This window comes from Castor canadensis, chromosome 8 (assembly GCF_047511655.1).
Source record: "Castor canadensis chromosome 8, mCasCan1.hap1v2, whole genome shotgun sequence".
Lineage (NCBI taxonomy): Eukaryota > Metazoa > Chordata > Mammalia > Rodentia > Castoridae > Castor > Castor canadensis.
Window position 1 is genome coordinate 126,046,865 of NC_133393.1, and position 9,293 is coordinate 126,056,157.

Here is a 9,293-nt window from a genome sequence, read left to right on the forward strand (position 1 = left end):
ATAAACATTTTTACTATGTTGATTCTACCAATCCATGAGCATGGGAGATCTCTCCACTTTCTATAGTCTTCCTCAATCTCTTTCTTCAGAAGTTTATACTTTTCCTTGTAGAGGTCATTCACATCTTTTGTTAGGTTTACACCTAGGTATTTGATTTTTTTTGAGGCTATTGTAAATGGAATTGTTTTCATACATTCTTTTTCAGTTTGCTCATTGTTAGTGTATAGAAATGCTAATGATTTTTCTATGTTGATTTTATATCCTGTTACCTTGCTATAGCTATTGATGGTGTCTAGAAGCTTCTGAGTAGAGTTTTTTGGGTCTTTAAGGTATAGGATCATGTCATCTGCAAGTAGGGATATTTTGACAGTTTCTTTACCTATTTGTATTCCTTTTATTCCTTCTTCTTGGCTAATTACTCTGGCTAGGAACTCCAGTACTATGTTGAATAGGAGTGAAGATAGTGGGCATCCCTGTCTGGTTCTTGATTTTAGAGGGAATGGTTTCAGTTTTTCTCCATTAAGTTTGGTGCTGCCTGTTTTTTCATAGTTAAGCTGGGTTTCACTTTCTGTGTGCAGAATCCCTTGAAGAATCTTTTGTAGTGGTGGCTTTGTGGTCATATATTGTTTTAGTTTCTGCTTATCATGGAAGACTTTTATTGCTCCATCTATTTTGAATGATAGTTTTGCTGGGTAGAGTATCCTGGGGTTGAAGTTGTTTTCATTCAGTGCCCGGACAATCTCACCCCACACTCTTCTTGCTTTTAATGTTTCCGTTGAGAAGTCTGCTGTGATTTTGATGGGTTTACCTTTGTATGTTATTTGTTTTTTCTCTCTTACAGCCTTCAATATTCTTTCCCTAGTTTCTGAACTTGTTGTTTTAATGATGATATGTCGTGGGGTACTTCTATTTTGATCTGGTCTGTTTGGTGTTCTGGAGGCCTCTTGCATCTGTATGGGAATAGCTTTCTCTAGATTTGGGAAATTCTCTATTATTATTTTGTTGAATATATTATGCATTCCCTTCACTTGCACCTCTTCTCCTTCTTCGATGTCCATGATTCTCAAGTTTGGTCTTTTGATGGAGTCGGTGAGTTTTTGCATTTTCTTTTCACAAGTCTTGAGTTGTTTAATTAATAGTTCTTCAGTTTTTCCTTTAATTACCATTTCATCTTCGAGTTCTGAGATTCTGTCTTCTGTTTGTTCTATTGTGCTGGATTGGCCTTCCGTTTTGTTTTGCAGTTCTGTTTCGTTCTTTTTTCTGAGGTTTTCCATATCCTGGGTGGTTTCCTCTTTAATGTTGTCTATTTTTGTCTTGTGTTCATTTATCTCTTTATTAATTGTGTTCTCTGTTTCACTTTGGTGTTTATACAGTGTTTTTATGGTTTCCTTATTTCTTCTTTTGCTTTTTCAAATTCTCTATTTTTGTTGTCTTGGAATTTCTTGAGTGTCTCCTGTACATTTTGGTTGACCCTATCCAGTATCATCTCTATAAAATTCTCATTGAGTACCTGTAGTATGTCTTCTTTTCAATTATTCTTGTGGGCTTCATTGGGTTCTTTGGCATAGTTTGTCTTCATTTTGTTGGAGTCTGAATCTGAGTATCTGTTTTCTTCATTCCCCTCTGGTTCCTGTACTAATTTTTTGCTGTGGGGAAACTTTTTTCCCTGTTTTTTCTGTCTTCCCATCATTGTCCTTGGTGTTGTTACTGTCCCTGTACTGTGTGCAATTAAGTATATTCTAGCTTGTAATAATAACAATGGTAATATTTAGAATGGAAGGGTGAGAGGAGATGGAACGCAAGAAGTTAAAGTAAAGGGAAAAACAAATAAACAGACAAATAGGAGAAAACAAAACAAGGAATCAAACAAAAAAGTTTCAAAGGTATAAACAGGGAGCATTAGTGTACTAATCGACAGTAAGCTGAACAGGCATTAGAGAGACAGAGAGAGGATTGAAAATAAAAAATAAAAAGAGTAAAGATAATAAAAATAAAAAATAAGTAAATGAAAGAAATATATATATAAATAAAATAAAACAAAATAAAAAATAGAAAATAAAAATAAACCCTCCCATTTCAAATGCAATGAAGTTTCAGTCTTAATAATTTGGGTGTCCATCTCAGTCTCCAATCCTGGAGATGGTGCCTCAGATGTTGTTCTATAGTTGTCTCATCAAAGGGGATGCATAAAATAGAACAAAACTGCACAAAAAAAATCCCCACAATGTGTCCCAAGTTCAAATGCAATACAGTTTCAGTAAGTTTTTCAGCATGCAGGTGTAGTTCGATTGTTTTCTCATCAAAGGTATGGAGAGAGAAAAAAAAAAAGAGTCTGGAGACAGTTCTGAGAATGGTATCTGCGGCTATGGCTTGCCTGCCCACTGCTGTCAGCCTGCTGTTGCTGGTGGCGTTATTTATGCAGATCTCAGGTGAGCTGAGCACTCACCTGGCCCTGCAGGCTTTGTTTGCTCAGAGTTCTCATGTGCGCGAGCCACTGCTACAAGTTTTCCCCTTTCCAAGCACACTGGGGGAGGTGACAGTGCACCCACTTTCTCAGGCCTGCATGTTTGTTTACAGTTCATGTGGGAAGTGAGTCTTCCCCACTCTCCTGTGGAGTTTTCCTCTCACTGTCACTTTTACAAGCTTTCCTGCTCCTGATTACTGGGCGGTGCTGCTGCTCCTGCCAGTTGCCATGTTTGTTTACAGCTCACTTTGGAGGTGGGTCTTCCCCCCTCTCCTGTGGAGTTTTCCTCCCTCTGCCACTCTCACAAGCTTTCCAGTTCCTGGTTGCTGGGTGTGCACCCCCGCTCCCACCGGAGCCACTTCAGCCCACCCGGCTTGTTTATTTACAGTTCTGGAAGGATTCCCTTCCCCCAATCTTTGGCACTCAGTGCGCCCACCCTCCTTCCCACGTGTCTTTATTGTTGTTATTGCTTACTACTCAGTTTCTCTTTTTTCCCCGGATGGAAGTGGTCTGTCCAGGGGGCTATGCTGCTCTGGCCCAGGGTTGTCTGTGGGAGTACCATAGTACCACTAAGGTCACCTTGTCTGCGTCTTCCCAAGCCGTCTGGGCACGGACAACTGGCAGCCCAGGGGCCCTCCTGGTTTCTCCGTTTAACATGAAGTGGAGATGCTCTGCCCCAGCTGGAGGTGTGGAGGGATCAAAGTTTTGCCTCTTCTCAGTGATTTTGCCTGCAAGGTGTGTCTCCAGCGTCTCTCCAAGATTTCACTATAGGAGGCTCACTTTCTGCTTCCTCCCTCTAGCCATCATCTTGGAATCTCCTCCCATAATTTCTTCTAAAGATTATAAATATTTCCCAGAAGAATCTCTGTCTTCTCAATGATTTTGGTATTTAGTGACATAGAACCTTCTCATTTAAATTTAATTCTATTTTTTGACTCCACTGACTTCATATTTCCATGTAATTCTCCCAAGTGTCTTTCCTACAGGATTTATTCTGGTCAGACCCAGGATCCTGACTTTTTCCTGACTAAATACAAGGCTGTATCACTTTATTTTATTTTATTTTTTTACTTCTTTTTTTTTAATTGTTTATACATTTATTCATATGTGTATACAATGTTTGGGCCATCTCTCCCCCCTAGCCCCAACCTCCACCCCCTCCCCCTCCCACCCCACTTGCTTCCAGGCAGAACCTCTTCTGCCTTCTTGTTTTCCAATTTTGTTGAAGAGAAAACATAAGAGATAGTAAGAAAGACATAGCATTTTTGCTAGCTTGAGAAAAAGATAGCTATACAGAGAGATTCCTAGCGTTGCTTCCATAAATATGTGTATTACAACCTAAACTGGTTTATCTCTACCAGACCTCTTCATGAAACTTTCAAGTTTTAGGTTTCCTTCCCTTTCCCTATTCCTCCTGTATGCATTTTCCCTTTAGTGTGTGACCCATGTCCAATAATATTACTACATTTGTTTTAAGTCTATAATCTGCACATGAGGGAGAACATACAATTTTTGGCCTTTTGAGCCTGGCTAATGTCACTTAAGATGATGTTCTCCAGTTCCACCCATTTACTTGTGAATTACGAAATTTCATTCTTTTTTGAGGCCGAGTAAAATTCCATTGTGTATAAATACCACATTTTCTTAATCCATTCTACTGTAGTGAGGCATCTTGCTGTTTCCATATCTTGGCTATTGTGAATAGTGTAGCAATAAACAGGTACCTTTGGAATAACCTTAGTCACATTCCTTCAAGTATATCCCCAGGAGTGGGATTGCTGGATCACATGACAGATTTATGTTTAGTTTTTTCAGAACCCTCCATATCTTTTTACAAAGTGGTTGTACTAGCTTACATTCCCACCAACAGTGCCTAAGTGTTCCTTTTTCCCCACATCATTGCCAACTTTTGTTGGTGGTGGTGTTTTTGATGGTAGCTATTCTAACAGGAGTGAGGTACAATCTTAGTGTGGTTTTGATTTGCATTTCCTTTATGACTAGAGATGGTGAGCATTTTTTCATGTGTTTTTTGGCCATTTGGATTTCTTCCTTTGAAAAAGTTCTGTTTAGTTCCAGTGCCCATTTCTTTGTTGGTTCATTGATTTTGGAGGAGTTTAGTTTATTGAGCTCCCTGTTTTATTCTGGTTATTAGTCCTTTGTCTGATGTAAGCCAAGAAATATTTTCTCCCACTCTGTGGGTGGTCTTTTCAGTTTAGAGACCATTTTTTTTGTTGTGCAGAAGCTTTTTAATTTTGTGAGGTCCCATTTGTCCATCCTTTCTCTTAGTTGCTGGGCTGCTGGAGTGCTACTAAGGAATTCTTTGCTTTGCCTGTACCTATTGCTTCCAGAGTATTCCCTGCTCTTTTCTGTTCTAACTTCAGAGTTTCAGGTCTGATATTAAGGTCCTTAATCCACTTTGAGTTGATACTAGTACAGGCTGATAGGCATGGATCTAGTTTCAGTTTTCTGCAGGCAGATAAGCACTTTTCCCAGCAATATTTGTTGAAGAGGCTGTCTATTCTCCATCTTATGTTTTTGGCTAATTTGTCAAAAATAAGTTGGGCATAGTTGTGTGGATTCATATCCAGCTTTATTTTGTTCCACTGGCCTTCATATCTGTTTTTGTGCCAGTACCATGCTGTTTTTATTACTATGGCTCTATAATATAGTTTGAAGTAGGGTATTGCAATAATTCCAGCGTTGCTTTTTTTACTGATTATTGCACAAGGCTGTATCATTTTAAAGCTAGGAAAACCAAAGAAAAAAGAGAGATGGCAAAACGAAATTCCAAAAGTAAAGTGAATTTTATAAATCTCTGGATTTAAGCCAAGACCAATTTGCCTTTGGTTGTTGATTATGGTGATATAGAAATTAATGGAGCTAATATGATAAATTGCATAGGCACAGAAATGAGGATGCTTTATAATGGATATCCCAAATTTATCAAAGATCCAAACAAAAATAATTTTTCTCTGAATATTTTTCACCTTCTAATAACCCCTATAAAATGTAATAGACCAATCAAAATATACTGTATTAACTTTATCCTTAAAGAGAAACCCCCTTGTTAAAGTAAACATTAAAATACCTCTCTCTGAGAGTAACTTTCCCTAGCATCTTAGGGAAAAAAAAAAAAAAACAGCCTATTTCATATTGATAGTCGTCCATAAGCTTAATAGTATCACTGAATCTTCAAGTTATTGTCTTAGAAAGGCCTTTGAGTCAAGAAATATTAGGTTTGTACTGTTAAAGAAAAAATATTCTGACATTTGTAAAAATCATAAAAATGTTTTACTAAGTACAATTGTAATAGATGTCAAAACTATTACAATTTGGAAGCAAGATAGCAAAGATAGCTAGGAATTCATAACCAACACGCAAAGTAAAAGTAGTTAATGAATGAAAATGATTTAAAAGGAGACACCCAAAGTAGAATAATTCTTTCCAAACTGACTCAATAAGATTCTTGCTGAAGGAAGATCAAGGATTTATACACCAAAGTGGAGATGAGTAACTTAATTAGATGTCAGGGTTGATCAGATATCGATGATAAGGGAATTCTTCCTAAACTGACTTAACATAATCCTAAACAATTCATATGCTGCAAAGACAGAACAAATAAGGAAGGCTAAGGTCAAGGCCTTCATTTCTCTTTAAGTTCAACCTAGGGCTAAAATAAAACTCCATGACTTCTGAAAAACAAGTCCCTTCTATCTTGTTGCTCTTACTTTCTTAAAATATGGCTTACAACTCATGGTTCAAAATGGCTGCTTGGCTTCTTGAAAAGATACACACATTCTAGCAAGCAGAAAGAAGTAAAAATGAAGTCTACTTACTCTACTATCCAGAATATAGTCAGATAACCATTGCATCTTCCAGAAAGACTGGGCAATATAGAATTTATTCTGAGTGGTTACATAGCCAACTAAAAAAAAAATCAGGAATTCTACCAAAGAAAAAAATGATGAAAACATATTTAGATGCAATTCTCTTCTTCTGTTATAAAATCAGAACTATTGTTAAGAGCAAGTGCCTCTTGAAGCAGAAAACACTCTTGATGTCACCTCTCCTTTCTCATAATTCAGTAAGAGCTTTATGCATCAAATATTTGTTTCTGTTGTCAGAGGAATGAAGCACGGGATACTAGTTGGTAGGAGGGTAAAAGATTGACTGGTTGACCAAGATTGACTCTGTCACCAACAGAGATAAAACTTTCCTTCTACTGGCTTATACTTAAACCATTCACTTTCAGTTCATAGCAAATGATTTATATGGTATCCTCTGTATCCACAATGCTAACATTTTGTAGAAAATATAACTTGTAGGCACAAAAATACTGTGGGACATGTTAAATGTGGAGAAGAGTATCATAAATAATCAAAAATACCTCATCTCACTGCTTTTTTCCTTTTACAGTTTTTCTGATCTGTGCTACTTAATAAAATACATCCAAACCAAATGACCTAAAAGAATAATCATCAGTATTTTCTTCATGACTTTTGGGTCAGAAAATTGGGCAGAACTTGGCATGCTTGACTCATCTCTATACCATTTGGAGATGGCTGGGGTGGTTCTCCTGAGATGGGGTATTCAACTTGGCCTTACTTTAGCCAGTGGTTTAGAGGTTGGTTGTCAACTGGAGCACCCTCATTCTCCTCTATATGGTTTTTATCTTCATATTTTTTCATCTTCTATGTGCTTTGTCTTCATGTGCATTTTAGAAGGAGAGTTCAAATTTCATTACCAAATAGCAGGCATTTTTCTACAAAAGTGAATACGAGGGTGAAAGAATTCTTGAGGTGCTAACTCAGAAATCACCTAAAATTCTTCCAACACACCCAATTTGTCAAAGCAAGTCAGTAGGCCAGCATACATTTAAGAGAATAGGAAATAGACTATATCTTGACAAGAAAAATAGCACACACATGTAGATTGGATGAAATTGGCAGTAGTCATCTTTGCAGGTAGATTTCTAGACACAATTCATAAACTTCCCTCCAGTCAAAATACACTGACTACTCAAACCCCAAAGTCTCATTTAATTAGTCAGATTTGAAGTATTTTGTGATCTGCAACAGATCTATAGGTAAGTAATGCTCTATTTGATCCAGTGGCCTGAACTAAAAATAAATGTTATCCACCCTTCCCACCTCCCACCACACACAATACATGAAAAAGCCTGTGTAGCTCATCTCTGTTACTGTATTGCTGACTTGAATGGCTTGAGTTTTATTCAATATGACCTCACTTGCTTATCTGTAAGACGTGATGCTAGTGTTCGATTAGACTACATTGGTTCTGTACTAGGAACCTCTTTCATTTCTTATAACCTCTCATTCTCTAGGCCTTATCTCTCTCTACACAGCCTCCTGGGCAGAAAAAAATGAACTCCTTTGCAAAAAGACTGTTCTCCAAAAAGTAAAAAATGGGAACTTCGCAAAAGGCCGAAAACTCAATACCTCACTTTAATCATTCTTTTTACAGATCAAGCAGTCTAGATTAGAACTTCATACACTTTACGTTCAGCCAACACAGTCTGATTGAACTGCCTTAGTTCCTCCACATACAGATTTAGCTATGAATGATCACATCATAACATAGATGTATAATGATTAATTTTTTAATATGAAATTACAGCATATGAACTTTCATTAATGTCAAGCATTGATATGGCTTGGATCTTAAATGTACCCCCAAATAATGTGTATTAAAAGCTTGTTCTTCAGTGCAGCAATATTAAGGGTGAGGCATCTGGGAGGTGATTAGATTATGAGAACCTGATCTCACAAATGTATTAATCCATTTATGGATTTATAGCTGAACTAATACAGGAAAAAGGGCTTTGTTATAAATATGAGATCTCTGTTTGCTTTCTGGATACCATGAGGTGAGCAGCTTTGATTCACTGCCCATCCCCAATGTGATTTTCTACCTCATCACATGCCCAGAAACAAGAGAGCCAAGTGACCATGGACTGAAACCTGTGACACCATGAGCCAAAATAAACTTTTTCTCCTTTCAGTTGTTTATATCAAATATCTAATCACTGTGACTAAAAATTAAGTTATACAAGCACTAACACAAACATGACAGAATAAGTAGAGTTGATATGAATGGAAAGGGCCTCCAAAATCATTTTTATCATATTATAGAAGCTATGGAGAATGTCTTCCTCAAATGAAATGCCATGAAGTAACATATTTATTCAAACTGATCAGAATTTCAAAGTCATATTTTAATAACTTATTCTAATAGATCATAATATGTATGTTAAGTTGTAATATTCAAACCAAAGAGAAAAATGTGATGCAACCTCAAGTTCAGTTACTCAAAGAATGATATCCATATGGCCAACAAAGAACATTTCCCCTAATTTATGTTCTATCTAGAGCATAGGTACAATATTTTACCAAGTTCTCAGATTACTTTCAAAGAAGGACATTCACAATGAACGGCAAGATACTTACCGGTGTATCTTAAAAAATGTGTATATGTTAAAAATTTAAACATAGATCTGCCATATGATCCAGCAATCCCACTCCTGGGGATATACCCAAAGGAATGCAGCACAGATTACTCCAGAGGCACCTGCACACCCAAGTTTATTGCAGCACTATTCACAATAGCCAAGTTATGGACACAACCAAGATGCCCCACTACTGACGAATGGGTCAAGAAAATGTGGTATTTATACATAAGGGAATTTTACTCAACCATGAAGAAGAATGAAATCTTATCATTTGCAAGTAAATGGATGGAACTGGAAAACAGCATTCTGAGCAAGGTTAGCCAGACTCAGAAGACCAAAAATCATATGTTCTCCCTTATA